The following is a 15,488-nucleotide window of genomic DNA, read 5'->3' as shown; positions in this document are numbered from 1 at the left end:
AGACCCAGGTTCAATCCCTGGGTCAGGAAGAGCCCCTGGAGAAGGCAATGGCCACCCACTCCAGTATTCTTGCCTGGAGAATTCCACAGACAGAGGAGCCATGGATAGAGACCGTGGGGTCTCAAAGAGTGTCAGACGCTACTGAATGACTGACAGCCGTAATTACTTTACAGTGCTGTGTTAATTGCTGTACACGGAAATGAATCAGCAATATGTATACATATATCCCCTCCCTCTAATTTTTTTTTAGAACACAATGAAGTTCTATTGAATGAAGGGATATGCCCACTTTCTTGTTGAGGTTCAGAGAGGTTTAGGGCTGTGCCTAAGGCCACACGGCTGATGGAGCCCAGAAGAGAGTGCTGGACCCAAGTCCTACACTCTTTCCAGCTCTTTCCATGGACCACACAGTAACAGACTGGTTTGGATGAAGATGGGGAGGCCAGTGAGGAGGCTGCTAAGAGTCCAGGGACTGGAGAGGGTGGGACCTGGAGACCCAAATGGTGGGGTCTGTTGAGAAAGTCATCCTCTCTTTTCAGAATTTAGCCAACACAAGACCCTAGAGTTCCTTTCCATTTATGCTCCAGGTTTACCTCCCCTCACCCACGGGCTCCACAGGACAAAGTCAGGAAAGAATGGACTTGGGTGGGTGAAACTGAGGGGTTTTCCGGAGAAGGGAACCAGGATCTCCCGCCGCTTGCTCCTGGCATTGATGGTGCAGGGCCGCCACCTAGTGTCGCTACGGGGTACTGCACCAAGGGATGCCACCTGTGGTCAAAGGGACGCAGGGGGATTTCCTTTCGGTCTGTATACACTTGGCAGTCGGGCGCGCCTCTTAAGAGGGCTTGTGAGTGTCGGTAAGATGCTAAAGCCTATATAGCTCTTCCCCCTGCCATCCTGAATGTCTTTCAGGTTGTCCTGTGATCCTCTTCAGGGGTGCTTGAGGATTACAAGACCCCTGGCACCCTGAGAACTGCCTGCTGTAAGGCAAGAGCAGAGAAAAAGAGAGTGAGGTGGGCAGTCAGGCAAGAGAAGGAAATTTACTAGAGGGAAAACGAGAGGGTGACTGGCCCTTGGGAAGAACCAGTGTCCTCCCTTTCTGACGGGGTCTTTCTTACACCCCGCAATGAAGAATTCTCTGAAGGGATGGTTAATTTTTAGCCTGTAGCTGAGTCCTGTGGTCATGTAGCCGAAGGTCTGGAATCTGATGGTCTCGTACCTTTCAGAAGGTAGACACCAGTGAGAAAACAGAAATCATTTGGGCAATTTGGTCAGTCTCAAGGGTCACTGTGATTTTATTCTTTGTTTGCGAGGTCAACATAATGAGCCATCTTAACAATGAGCCCCCATGTAGACCCTATCATTCCAGCCTTTTTGATTTAGGATAAGGGCCGAAGGTCAATCTTCTGTAACTGCTTCCTTGGGGACAGGGACATCGTGGGGGTAAGATAAGAAAAGGCTGGAATGTGGGTCAAGGGGATCTATGTGGGGTTGAAGATTTTGATAATTTGAGTGAGTTAGAAGTAGCTTATGGATAGTTGGGTTGGTGAAGCCTTGTAAGCAATCCTGAAGAAATTTTGAAAGAAGACCCATTACACATGGGCTGAAAGTTAGAATAAGGATTCAGTCCATGGGGTCGCTAAGAGTCTGGCATGACTGAGTGACTTCATTTTCACTTTTCACTTTCATGCATTGGAGAAGGAAATGGCAACCCACTTCAGTGTTCTTGCCTGGAGACTCCCAGGGACAGGAGAGCCTGGTGGACTGCCATCTATGGGGTTGCACAGAGTTGGACACGACTGAAGCGACTTAGCAGCAGCAGAGGAGAGGGCCTAGAAAACGTAGGACCCAGGGCATCCAATTCCAATTGTTCAGCCAGTTTTCCCACGAATTCCTGAGGTGGTGACGTAGTCTTGAGGCCTGTTTGTCAGATTTCTTGCTACTTCCTTTACAACGCCTGATTTGTTGGTTTCCTCCAAAAACAGACACAGGCCCCCTTTTTCTGATGTTAGAAGGTCTAACCCCCGTCTGTTTTGGAGGACCATAGCTGCCAGAGAATCTAGCTGGTTTTGGATAGTGATGAGGCTGGTAGCTATTTCTTTTAGGTTCTCAGTGAGGTCTTTAGAAAGGCTTTGGTAATAATTTAAAGAGGTTGTGAGTCCTGTGGTCTCTGTCCCAATCCCCGCCGCTGTTCCTAAACTGATCAATAGAGAAATGAATTGAATTGCCCGTCTGGGGTCAGTTATGAGTTAGCGGGATATGGAGGGTCTGATTGCTAGGAGCAATAGAAGTATCTGGGGTCAGATATACCAGGGTGTATGTTCCTGTTCAGTTAGTGGGAAGACGTAAATAGGCGGTGGCTCCACATAAGAAAAACATTCCAGCAGTAAGAAGACAACAGCTGAAATCGATAGCAAATAGGAGTCTTTCTGGGAACTTGCTAGTAGTCTCTGAAACTGACAGTGAACTTGCCAGCGTAGCCCCTACAAGAGGCGTAGAAGGAAGTCTCTCTGAGAAAGCAAAAGAATGTCCTGCAGTTCCCGAGTCGTGGTAGACCGATCGGCCTGAAGGGAAGGAGAGACGGGAAGTGTTATTACAGGGGTGCGGTGCTATGGTTCCTAGTTGACGGTAACCGTTGTTTACAGAGTTTTGTCTAGGAAAACAGAAAGGAGCCTGTTGTTGCGGAGGTGGTGGGTGTTAAGGAGCAGTAACCAGGCTAGATTGGAAGGTGGGTTGGGATGGTAATAGAAGCTTTGAATTTTGTGAGAAGGTCTCTTCCAAGAATAGGAGTGGGGCATTAAGGGGAGTATGAGAAAAGAATGCGAAAATGGGGTATCTTGAAATGTGCAAGGTAGAGGCTCGGTTATTCGTGGTGTAGATATTAAAACCTCAACCCCCATAACAGAGACCTGGGAGACCTTGGTTTTTCCCAAGTAGGCAGGCATAGCAGAGTAAGTGGCCCCTGTGTCGATGAGAAAAGAGATCGGCTTACCTGCCACTGTGAGAGTTACCCTGGGCTCCTTAGAGGTGGCGAGAGTCGGGGCCTGGAGCCCTGGGCACCTCTAATCTTCAACAGCGAGTCCGAGGAGGCTGGGCAGAGCTGGGTCAGAGGACTGCTGCTCGGGGCCAGGAGGGGATGTCTGGATCCCTAAGGGGGATTTGGGCAGCCGACTTTCCAGTGTCCCTTTATGCCACAGCTGGGACACGGGCCTGGAGGGGGCCTTGGCTTTAGACACGAGCCAGCCCGGTGGCCTTCTTTGCCGCATTTGAAGCAGGGCCCACATGGCTTCCTGCCTTTGTTGGTTGATGGAAATCTGGAGCCATGCAGGGCAGTGGCTAAAAGGTGGTATTTGGCCTTATCTCGTTGGGCCTTCTCTAGCTTTGCCTGTTTTTCCCGATTATTGAAAATCTTAAAGGGTAAATTTAAAAGATCTTGTTGGGGGGTTTGAGGGCCTTCTGCCTTTTTTAGTTTCTTTCAGATGTCTGGGGACGATTGGGAAATAAAATGGGTGTTAAGGACAATGGTTGCCCTTTGCTGAAGTGGGATCAAATCTTGTATATTTTTGTAGGGCTTCTGTTAACCTGGCTAGAAATTGTGCCGGGTTTTTGTCTAGCCCTTGAGGTATTAGCCAGAGCTTATCAAAGATGATGGCTTTATGTTCTGCCTTTTGAAGGCCCACAGTGAGGCAAGCAACCACGTGATGGGCTGCTGGCCCGGGTCTCCCTGCCTGATAATCCCAGTTGGGCTCACCTCTGGGGGGGACAGCCGTGGCCCCTGCGGGCTTCGTGTCCTCAGTCCTGTGTGTCTCATCAGCTTGAGAGGTTTGCCATACTTGTTCCTTCTCTTCGGGGAGGAGAGTGGAGGGAAGGAGGATGTAAAGATCCTGCCAGGTTAAGTCGTAGGGCTGGGTAAGATACTTGAATTCTTCTAGAGAATTACCCGGGGTCAGAGGAGAAGGAGCCAAGACGCTTTTTGATTTGCGATAGATTGATGAGGGAGGCTGGGACGGGAACCCAAACAAAGCCTTCTGCTCCAGCTGCTTCCAGGAAAAGAGGAGTCGGGGCAGGGGAAGGAGCGGGGTCCTGCGGGGAAGTTTCCTGTTTTAACATTGTTCAGGACAGGCTACCGGGAGGGGATCTAAGGAGGTTGGGGTAGAGCCTTGGGACCCTCAGGGTAGAGAGTGGGGCTGGGGTCTCAGAGCTTGCCTTTGGAACAGGCAGGGGAGGAGGTTCGGGAGCGTGGCGGCCTGTGATAGAAAAGGAGGGAGGGAGAAGGGGGTGTAAGGTAGAGGTTGTGGAACTGGATCTGGCGCAGTGACAGGGTCGCACCGCAGCTGTGGTTGGAAAGGTCGAAGGAAGAAGAAAAGTCTGAACAGGGATCGAGAGACACTGTATGCGGAGGATGTGGCCCACAGTAGGCTAAGTGCATCTGAGAAGCAGACCGGGATTCACAGAGGGAGGGTCTAGAGCAGAGAGAGCAAAGAAAGCCTGAACAGAAGGGATCTCTGACCACTTGCAGAAGTTTTCGAGGTCCCATAGAGTATTATAATCGGGAGTTCTGTTTTCTGGCCATTGGGACCTGTTATCAAGTCTGTATTGCGGCCAGTGTTAGAACAGTAAATAAGGCTTTTTGGTTATCTCCCATTGGAAGCCCAAGGCTTTTAGGTTTCAGAGAAAGCATCCTAGAGGAATAATCCTTGAGGGCTGGGATTGAGAATTTCCTGTTGTGGCCAAATAGGGAGATTAGACGAGGGTGGGAGAAAGCGAGGAGAAAGGGCCCAGGGAAAAGGTGTCTCTGTTCTCAGGACCTTCTCAGAGAGGAATAATAGTCTGCTTTGAAATGGGCGTCCCCTATTTCAAAGTGAGGTCCATGGGGATCCTCCGGCCTAGCTCTAGGACTTGGAAACAAGAAAGGGGGTGGGAGAGAGAGAGAGAGAATGGGATTTCACTCACCCTTGCAACTGAGGGATGAAATGTGGGCCGGTGTGTGGATGTCAGTCGAGCAAGGCAAGTGGAGAGTCCTGTCCTGGAGCTCATCTCGGTTTCACGGCAAGGTCCAAGGGAGGGGGCCACCATGTTGCGGTGGATCTCCCCTCCCAGAATGGAAGGCTAGGGTGAAGAAAAACAGAGCGAACTGGGAAGTCAGGCAAGAAAAGGAAATTTATTAGAGGGAAAACGAGAGGGTGACTGGCCCTTAAAGAGAACCACTGTCCTCCCTTTCTGATGGGATCTTTCTTATATCCCGCCAATGAAGAATGCTCTGAAGGGATGGTTAATTTTTAGCCTGCAGCTGAGTCCTGCAGTCTCGTAGCCGGAGGTCTGGAATCCAGTGGTCTTGTAGCCTTGAGATGGTAGCCACCATCATCGAAACAGAATGTCGTTTGGGCAATTTGGTCAGTCTCAAGGGTCATTGTGATTTTATTCTTTGTTTGAAAGGTCAACATCATGAGCCATTTCTACCATGAGCCCCCGTCAAGGCCCGATCACCTGCTCCTCAGGAGAAGTATTGGGGTGTCCAGTGTCCCAGGGGCTAATTATACTCAAATGTTAAAAAAAAGTGAAAAATAAAATTAAAATTTAAAAATGTATCCTTTGTAATTAATCGGCAACAGTTTGTAAACTCTTTTCCTGGGTTCTATGACCCTCCAGCAAATTATCAAACCCAAAGAGGGGGTCCTTGGAGCCTCTGATTGGTAGCTGAGTCAGACACAAGTTGTAGGTAACCTACAGACCCATGGCTTACAGTCTTGTGGGGCTGGGACTTTGAACCTATGGGGTGTCTGCTAACCCAGGCCGTTAGGGTCAGAATTGCCTGGTGTGAAAACCCACACATCTGGCGTCAGAACTGTTGCAAGCGTAAGCAGAAGGAGACAGTGAGTGAGTTTTCCCTAAAACACATCCACACAAAGAAGTCCCGAATAGCACCCTTAAAGAATGTGGCTGGGCTCCACCCACTGAGCCAGGAAGACTTCTGCTGTAGATAATTGTTTGCACCTCCCCCCATTCATATATTGAAACCTGACTCCTAAGGAGAGGCTTTGGGGGTGGGGCTTTTTAAAAATAATTAGGTCATGAAAGCAGAGCTCTCATGGGATGAGATGGTTGTTGTTTAGTTGCTAAGTCCTGTCTGACTCTTCTGTGACCCCCAGTCCATCCATGGGATTCTCCAGGCAAGAATCTTCCTTCTCCAGGGGATCTTCCTGACCCAGGGATCGAACTGATGTCTCCTGCACTGGCAGGCGAGTTCTTTACCACGGAGCCACCAGGGCAGCCCTATGCATGGGGTTAGTGCCCTTGTATTAAGAGGGCTTCCCTTGTGGTCCAGTGATTTAGAATCGGCCTTTCAATGCAGAGAATGTGGGTTCGACCTGGGGTTGGATCATGAGCTAGGATCCCATATGACATGGGGCAACTAAGTCCGTGTGCCACAGCTAGCAAGAAGCGTGCAATGAAAGATCCTATGGGCTGGAACTAAAGCCTGACACAACCAAATAGATACAAATAAAAAGAACCCCCCCACCCTGAGTTCCCCTGCCCCTCTGCCACAAGAAGATGCAATGAGAAGTTTGCCAACTTCTCACCCCAGAGAGGGCTCTTTCCAGAACCTGGCTCCTGATCTGAGACCTCTAGCCTCCAGAACTGTAGGCAATAAATTTCTGCTGTTTATAAGCCAGCCAATCTATATGGCATTTTGTTATAACAGCTTGAATGGACTAAGACCATCTGCAACACATATGAAGATATTCGAAGTGAAAAAGCAAGTTGCAAAATAATGCCTCAAGTATGATTTTGTTTAGCTAAGAGGTGTGTGTGTGTGTATGTGTGTATGTGTGTGCATAAACACCTGGATCCCCTCACTATCAGCCTAGATCTCAGTTTGGAAATAAGAAACTGAGCACATGGGGACTTCCCTGGGGGTCCAGTGGCTAAGACTCCATGCTCTCAATGCAGGGTTCCCAGGTTTGATCCCTGGTCACGGAACTAGATCCTGCGTGCTGCAACTGAGACCCGGTGCAGCCAAATAAATACATAAATATTAAAAGAAGAAGAAGAACAGGAAGTGATGCTGAAAGCTCCGCTTCTCTGTACACTGGTTCCAAATCTAATCTTGGAGACAGGGCTTTGGGTGATATAAAAAAGGATAGCTTTATTGCTTTGCCAGGCGAAGGGGGACACAATGGACTCATATGTCTCCATGTATCCCAACTTGGACACACTGAGAAGCTTTATTTTAATTGCCCAAAAAGGGCATGATCAGCTTGTGGACATTCTTTTGATGGATTGGTGGTGAGGTAAGTAGGAGTCGGCATCGTCAACCTTTGGGTCCAACTGGTTGGGGGGCTCCATACTTGTGGGCAGCACATGACTTCTTTAATCATGGACTTCTCCCACCTGGAAGGGGGTTTAGTATCTGCAAAACAGCTCAAATAAATTGTTGTGTGTGTCCCTTAGTGAAGAAACAGGATCTTCCCCAAGGCTGCTCTTGACTGTTTCTCCTTGGTCTCCCATCCTCTCCCCTTACCAACAACTGCTTGAATCTGCCCATTGGAACTCAGGAAAGATCATGGAGGCTGAATAAAGGCAGTTTCCTGGAATCAAAGAAGTGGGGAAACACAGAAAGGCCTTGTGCCCAGAAGCCCACAGGGCCCTGCACACTATCAGAAGAAGCTGAGCACATGACGTCTACAAACACTCGCTATCTCCCGCCAGCTCCCCTCACTCTCAGATCCAAGGTCCCTAATCCACTTCACTAACCAACTCCCCTCCCTCCCCGGCCATCAGCTGCTTCTTCTGTGAGATCTCAGGACTCATCTGGGTCTGAACTGGGGCCACATGATTAGGAAAGTGTCGCTGGGCGGTGACAGGCTGCAGCAGGTGACAGGGCAGAAGGGACAAGGGAGCTTCTGGCATCCCTCTGATAAAGACACTAGTCTCATCACAATGGCTCCACTCTCACGACCGATCACCTCCCAAAGGCCCCACCTCCGAGTACCAGCACCTGAAGGGTCAGGTTTCAACATACGGATTTTTGGAGGGGACCCTATATCCTGGCTCCAAAATCACTGCAGATGGTGACTGCAGCCATGAAATCAAAAGGCAATTGCTTCCTGGCAGGAAAGCCACGATAAACTTAGACAAAGAGTTGTAAAGCAGAGGGATTGCTCTGCCGACAAAGGTTTGTAAAGTCAACGCTGTGCTCTTCCCAGTGGTCACGTCTGGTTGCGATAGCTGGACTATAAAGAAGGCAGAACACCAAAGAATTGATGCCTTCGAACTGTGGTGCTGGAGAAGACTCCTGAAAGTTCCTTGGACAGCCAGGAGATCAAACCAGTCAATCTTAAAGGAGACAACCCTGAATATTCACTGGAAGGACTGATGCTGAAACTGAAGTGCAAGTATTTGGATCATCTGATGAGAACAGGCGACTCACTGGAAAAGTCCCTGATGCTGGGAAAGATTGAGGGCGGAAACAGAAGAGAGCATCAGAGGGTGAGATGGCGGGACAGTATCACCAATGCAACGGAAATGAACTTGGGCAAACTCCAGGAGATGATGAGTGACAGGAAGGCCTGGCATGCTGCAGTCCATGGGGTCACAAAGAGTCGGTCACGCCTGGGTAACTCAACAGCAGCATCAATAACCTGGATTCTCCCCTGAGCCATCAGAGCGGGTGCAGCCCTGCCCATACCTTCTCCAGACTGTGAGAGAAGCAGAAAAGTTTCTGCTTTTTTAAGTCACCCAGTTTGTGGTCATTTGTTCTAGCAGCCCAGGAAACCAACACACTGAGTTATTCAAGTTCTATAACAACAACCACCAAAACCACACCACCAGCTCTAGCTCTGACTCTCCTTGTCAGAGCTTCTTGCAATCCTTTAAGAAGCCCAACTTATTAGTAGATAGGGTAGGGGGTCCCCGGAACTAGGCACGGCTTTCTTGGCAGAAGAGATGCTATTTTTGGCTGAAAAGTCATTTTGTGATCTAAGCCTGGCCACAGTGCTTGCTGAACAGGTTTCAGTAACTAGTGATTTTTTTTTTTTTTTTAGTAACTAGTGATTTTAAGAGAACAAAAGAATGCAGGCAAGGGACTTCCCTGGTGGTTTAGAGGTTGAGACTCTGCACACCCAATAGAAGGGGCCCAGGTTTAATTCCTGGTCCGGGAGCTATATCCTGCCAACCACAACTAGGACCCAATGCAGCTAAAAAAAAAAAAAAAAAATGTTATCAAGCAAGAGAAGTAATAATAGCAAAGATAATAAATCAGTTGTAAAGACTTCAGGTTTTGTTTCAATGGTAAAGATTAGCTTGGAGCCCTTTCTTGAGCTGTTTTGCAGAATTTAAACCCCTCAGCCACAAGGTCAACCAGAACCTCAAGAATGATGCTGGTGACCTTTTCTGACCCTCATAACTTCAATCAGCTAAAGTTTGGTCTCCTTTGACCTTTGCCCCAATTCGATGCGTTCATTTTCCTCTGCTCCACCCCCTTCATGAATATACATATACCATTCAATCCCACCCCTTCATGAATATACATGTACCCACCCCACCCCCTTTATGAATATGCTCATACCCTTAGCTTTAAAAATGTCCCCGTTTTTGCTGCTTTGGGGAAGATTCCCCAAAGTTTCTCCTTGCTACAAGTAATAAATGCTTCCTTCTCCCACTGTTTGGCTTGACTGTGTCTCTTGGCTCAATGTCCACCGAGTCGAGCCCAGTTTTCGAGTAAAAAACTCCCTGCCTCTCATCCCTGCCCGGTTCTCAGGACTCCACCTAATCTCTTTCCCCAGCTGCGTTCCGGGCAGGGGGCTCCTCCAGACTCCCAGCCTGGCCCCTCTCGGGGTGGCCCCTCCTCTCTGTCCTTCCTCCCTCTGTCCACCTGCCTCCAGTCTTCAGCCTCCACCCGACTCCGCTTTCTCCCCGGCTGTTCTTAATTCATTCAGGAATGTTTCCCAGCGTCAGCTGTAGCTGGACGGATCTAAACAGGACAGAAGGGCAGGAAAAATGGATCCTGTCTTCATTAAAAATGTTGATTTTTTTCCATCACGGATTTTGTGGGCATTAACTTCTATCTAAAAATATATATATATTGCAGGAGGGACTCTCCTGGTGGTCCAGGGGACTTTCCTGGTGGTCCAAGGGACTTTCCTGGTGGTCTAGGGGACTCTCCTGGTGGTCCAGGGGACTTTGTGCTTTCACTGCTAAAGACAAGGGTCCAGTCCCTGGTCAGGCAACAAGATCCCACAAATCGAGGGGCATGGCCAAAAAAAAAAAAAAAGAAATGCATTAAAATTTGATTTATCTTGGGATTTCCCTGGTGGTCCATTGGTTAAGACTCCACACTTTCAATGCAGGTTTGTTTCCTGACCGGAGGACTAATATCCCACATGCCTCTGAGTGTGGACAGAAAAAAAGATTTCTCTTGATTTTCGGGGTTTGAGATGCCCTGTAAGTTTTGCCCCAGAGGCAAGTGCCTCACTCACCTCATCCTAGTCCGGCTCTGACACGTGAGGTTCATGCCCTCGTGGCAGGCTGTGCAATGAGGGAAGCGGACAAGCCAAAGTGTAATATCAGGTCATGGTCAGAGCAGCAGGATACCTGGACCAGGGCGCAGAGAGACGGATGGGATGGGCCTGCTGCATTGGAGAGGTGGCCAGGGAAGGCTTCTCTGAGATGAACTTTGAGCAGAGACCTGAGTGAAGGGAAGGACAGAGCCATGAGATGAGGCAGAGGGAAAGCACCGTGGCACAGGGAACAGCAGGTGCAAAGGCCCTGGGGCAGGACTGAGCACGTGTGCCTCTCAGGAGCACCAGGGAGGTGAGTGGGGCTGGAGCATGGAAACAGAAATGAGGCTGGAGAGATGGGCCCCGGGGTAAATGGTGCCATCCAGTGGGCCAGGCCAGGACTCTGCGCTCTGAGTGTGACCATGTGAAGCTGTGTGTGTGGGGGGGGGTGGGTGGGGGGGTTTGATGGGAGTGAGCGGAGGGCTGATACAGTCTTATTCCTCCTCTGGGTGCTGAGTGGAGAAGACACCGGGGTGGGAGTGGAAACTGCAGGTTGGGGACGGGGCTCTGTGTTGGTTCCCTGGGAGGAGACGGTGGCCTCCTTCCCTGGGTCATTTCAAACTGAGGACCCAGGGACTTCTCTACTGGGCCGCTGGATGAGACTCCATGCTCCCAGTGCAGGGGGCCCAGATTCCACCATCCCTGGTTGGGGAACTAAGACCCCACAAACCCCAACTAGGCTCTCGTGTTGTAACTACTGAGCCCATGTGATCTGGAGACTGAGCGCCCCAACTAGAGAAGCCTGCACACAGCAACAAAGACCCAGTGCAGCCAAAACACGTTTAAAACAAAATACGACAAGCAAACAAAAAACCCCAAACACACAAACTAAGGGCCAGTCAGAATCTCCCTGGAAACATGTCTGGCACATGTGCCGCTGTGGAGTCAGCTGTCATCGACACCATGTGACCCGGACATAAACCATTGATTTGCACAAACTCCAAGAGGCTCCATTTAGCAAAGAGATCTCGGTGAAATCAACGCGAACCATAGGATCCCAACTTGACGTAAAACGCAATACGTATATGGCAGGTGTGAGGTATGTCAGCACAGGGAAGAGGCTGCAAGGATTTAGACCAAAACGCTAACAGTAATGAATTGCCTCTGCTTGAAGGGATCACAGGTGACTTTTTTCTTTTGTGTTTTCCTTTCATCCCCAAATTTCCTGCAGTGATCATGTATTGCTTTCGTAATCATACAAAAACCCCCGCGAATGCTATTTTTAAAGCTACGTATAAAAATTTCAAGCATCATAAAATCTGGAAGATTGGGCGAGGGTGATGGATTCTGGGTGAGGCTACATTTTCTGAAGCGCACTTAAATTTTTTGGTTTTTGCATAATAAACCTGTTGCTTTTAACAAGGAATGGTATTGCACGTTCTGTCTTTGGACTTACACGAGGTCAAGGGCACACTTTCCCACCTGCCCCTGGAGGCCCCTCCCCTCCTCCTCCCCCCACCTCTCCCCCTCCTTCCTCCCCTCCCCCACCCCTCCTCACTACCTTCTCCCCATGTCCACATTGGAGGGATGGGTGAGACAGGATGGGCTCTGAGGACACTCTGGGCTGTGAGGATATTGCTCCTTTCCATGAGATCAGTCCACTTGGAGGACCCAGGGCTAGGCCTGCCCACCTGCCCTTGTGCAGTTACTCAGGACTCATCCCTGGCTCTTGGTGGTACTTGCTGTTCCCCTATGGTCTGAGGGTGTGTGCTCAGTTGCTAAGTCATATCAGACTCTTTTGCAGCCCTGTGGAGTGCAGCTGGCCAGCCTCAGCCTGAGCAGGCGGGCCAAAGTTATTCGTATTTTCCTTCCTCTGGGGCTCACCTTCCTCTGACTCTTTATTTATTTTTGGCCGCGCGTGGCTTAGTTCCCCGACCAAGGATTGAACTCAAGTCCTTGGCAGTGAAAGCCCAAGTCTTAACCCCTGGACCAGTGGGGAATTCCCTCTCCCTTGCTTTAGAGGAGGGGAACTTTTGAGGCCAAAGATGAGTGTTTTTCAGTTGGGGTGTCTTAAAGGATGTACTGAGAAAGGGCTGGGAATAGAGTGAGATGAATGAGGCACTCGCCTGGGACACAATATTTAAGGATGGGAGCAGTAATCAAAGGAAATAAATACAATATTTTAAAAAAACTTTATTAAAACAAAAATATCCATGATGAACAAAAAAATTCAAAATTTTAAACAAAGACAGGCCACTGTTTTTTTTTCCTCTTCCCTAGCCGTGCTGGGTCTCTGCTCCTGCACACGGGCTTTCTCCAGGTGCCGCCACCGGCAGAACCACTGCCTAGCTGTGGCGCCCAAGCTTCTCAGTGAGGTGGCTCCTCTTGTCGCAGAGGGCGGGCTCTAGGGATGAGGGCTTCAGTGGCTGCGGCAAGGGCCTTGGATCTTCCCAGACCAGGGGTCCGACCCATGCCCACTGCCCTGGCAGGTGGATTCTCAACCCCAGGACCACCAAGGAAGTCCCTGTTGTTTGTTTTAGTAACCCCTGTGTGGCTGTTGTGTCTCCAATTAAGTGAGTTTATCTGTTGATGTTGGTAACCTAGCAGCTTAGGAAATGTGGGGCTTTGTGTATAGCCTTTTAAAAATTACTTTTTTCCCCCTTGGGTCAAAACAGGGGAGGATATTTTCATAAATATACTTGGGGTGTACACTTTTTCTTTTGGCTTTAGGCTCAGAGAAGGCAATGACACTCCACTCCAGTACTCTTGCCTGGCAAATCCCATGGACGGAGGAGCCTGGTAGGCTGCAGTCCATGGGGTCGTGACTGAGTGACTTCACTTTCACTTTTCATTTTCATGCATTGGAGAAGGAAATGGCAACCCACTCCAGTGTTTTTGCCTGGAGAATCCCGGGGACGGGGGAGCCTGGTGGGCTGCCGTCTCTGGGGTCGCACAGAGTGGGACACGACTGAGCGACTTCACTTTGGTTGGGGCACCACTTCCTCTAAAGCAAGGGAGAGGGAATTCCCCACTGGTCCAGGGGTTAAGACTTGGGCTTTCACTGCCGAGGACCTGAGTTCTATCCTTGGTCGGGGAACTAAGCCACGCGCGGCCAAAAATAAAGAGTCAGAGGAAGGTGAGCCCCAGAGGAAGGAAAATACAAATAACTTGGCCCGCCCGCTTAGGCTGAGGCTTCTTCCAGCGTGACGTTCCCGCCTCGGCCAGCAGGGGTCACTGTGGGGCTGCCTCACCGGGTCCGCTTGGCAGGGAAGGAGACAGCCTCTGCGCCCGCGTTCCTGACACCCCATCGCTCACCGCCAAGGGGAGCTGACCCACTTGCTCCGCTCGGTCGGCGACAAGGTTATTTCTCAGCACAGAGCATAGAACAAAACGTCAGTCACTGCTCCTGTACCCGGTAGCCCCCTGCCTCCAGCCTGCCACCCGCAGGACCCGGTGAGCCCTGCGGAGCATCATCGCCTCTGTTCAGACTTTTATCAGCCCCCTCCTCAAGCAACACCCCTTCCCCAACTATAAGGTGACTCACCAGTTGCCAGTGTCGCCTCTGTGGGGTGGGCAGTGGAGAGAATCTTTCTCCTGGGCCGCGTTCCAGAAAAACTCCCATCTCCGGGGCCCCTCCGGGTCAAGAGAAGTGAAATGGGGAGGGGTTTTCCTCTCTAGAGAATACCCCCTACGTCCGACCACAGATGCCCCTTCCTCTCTTAGTCACAGCCACTGTGGGGACCACAGCCAGGCGGTCCCAACCCCCACCCAGAGCCCTCTGGCTCTGGCTCAGTCTGAGCCCACCAGGCACCATGAGGCCCGGAACCTGGAAGTCTGGCAGTCACTCATCTTAGCCAGCTCCTCGCCCACCCCGCCCCGCTGTCCTTCTCTTTGTTGCTTCCAATGACCTGGCGGTCACTGTGTCCTGAGCATTCCCACGTCCCCAGGACCCTGGCATGCATCCTCGGTCTCCTCATCCCTGCCTCACGAGACAGCTCTCATGTTCACTCCTATTTTAAATCAGAGGTGACCCATGGCTCGGAAAGTCTGAGTGACTTGCCCAAGGTCACACAGCGTAGGGAGACAGTCCCTGCAGAGCCAGGCGCTCTGTCCCTGGAAAAGCCTTGCTCTCGATCCATCCTCTCCACCCTGCACACCCACGCCTGTGTGCCTGTGTCGGTGAAGCGCCCATCTCATTTTTGGCCCCAGGTACTGGTCTTGCTTTCTAAGAGCGAAATTTATTTATTCCCTGGATTGCTATCCAGCACCTCTGCTGTGCCAGGTCCAGGCAGTGGAGGCTCAGCCTGCATTCAAGGAGTTCACGGCCTGGGGAGATGAGACTTTCCTTGTATGTCAGCTGAATCTTCCCAGGCAGCCGGAGCCCTCCCCAGGGGCAGACGCTACTTCCTGCTTCCCCTGCAGCCCACCCCGGGGGTGGTGACCTCCCGGTTGCTCTGCTCTGCTCCTCGGGGAGTTGTGCTGCTGACTGTTGCCGCCATCAGGGGTGGGGGCTGGGCAGGTCTGGCCTGAGGCTGTGGAGTGGGAGGCAGAAGGGGCTGGGAGCTGAGGGTTCAGGGTGGTCCTGGGGGGATAGGGCTTATAAGGGCAGACTTTCCCAAACGCCCACAGGCTGCCCCACCCATGAACCTCAAGGAGCAAGCAGGGTATGGGACACCCAGCTCAGGTCTGGAAGGTCAAGGCCTCGCCCTTGGCTTGCTTGGCTCTCTAAACTAGCAGGATCTTCCTTTCCGAACATCTCTCCCTGGAGTCTTCCCTCGCTTATGCTATCCGCACCAGGGAGATTTCCAGAACAAAAGGTGAAAAGTCCCCCGGACATTTTAAAACAAGCCTAAACTCCTTTCTGCCCCACCCCACCCCTCAAGAGCCCAGCTTCCAGTCTGCAGCTCTGTGACCCCGACTGAACCACCAGGGGGACCCGCACCACCATCGTGAGCCCCAGTCAGGGGGGCCCGCGACCAGCCAAGGCAG

General features: G+C 50.8%; 1 long non-coding RNA gene across 1 annotated transcript; it reads right to left on the bottom strand.

Annotated features, from left to right (window-relative positions):
- Positions 1-1,273: 1,273 nt before the first annotated feature.
- Positions 1,274-14,832, bottom strand: LOC138415375 (uncharacterized). The gene is made up of 4 exons (XR_011247213.1): positions 14,044-14,832; positions 10,479-10,687; positions 4,954-5,109; positions 1,274-3,884 (listed from the first exon to the last, which is right to left on the bottom strand). It is a non-coding gene; the product is annotated as an uncharacterized lncRNA (long non-coding RNA).
- Positions 14,833-15,488: the final 656 nt, after the last annotated feature.

The sequence above is a fragment of the Ovis canadensis genome, chromosome 11 (assembly GCF_042477335.2).
Source record: "Ovis canadensis isolate MfBH-ARS-UI-01 breed Bighorn chromosome 11, ARS-UI_OviCan_v2, whole genome shotgun sequence".
NCBI classification, from domain to species: domain Eukaryota; kingdom Metazoa; phylum Chordata; class Mammalia; order Artiodactyla; family Bovidae; genus Ovis; species Ovis canadensis.
Note: the sequence above shows the minus strand (reverse complement) of the source record. Positions and strands in the feature narration are given on the sequence as shown.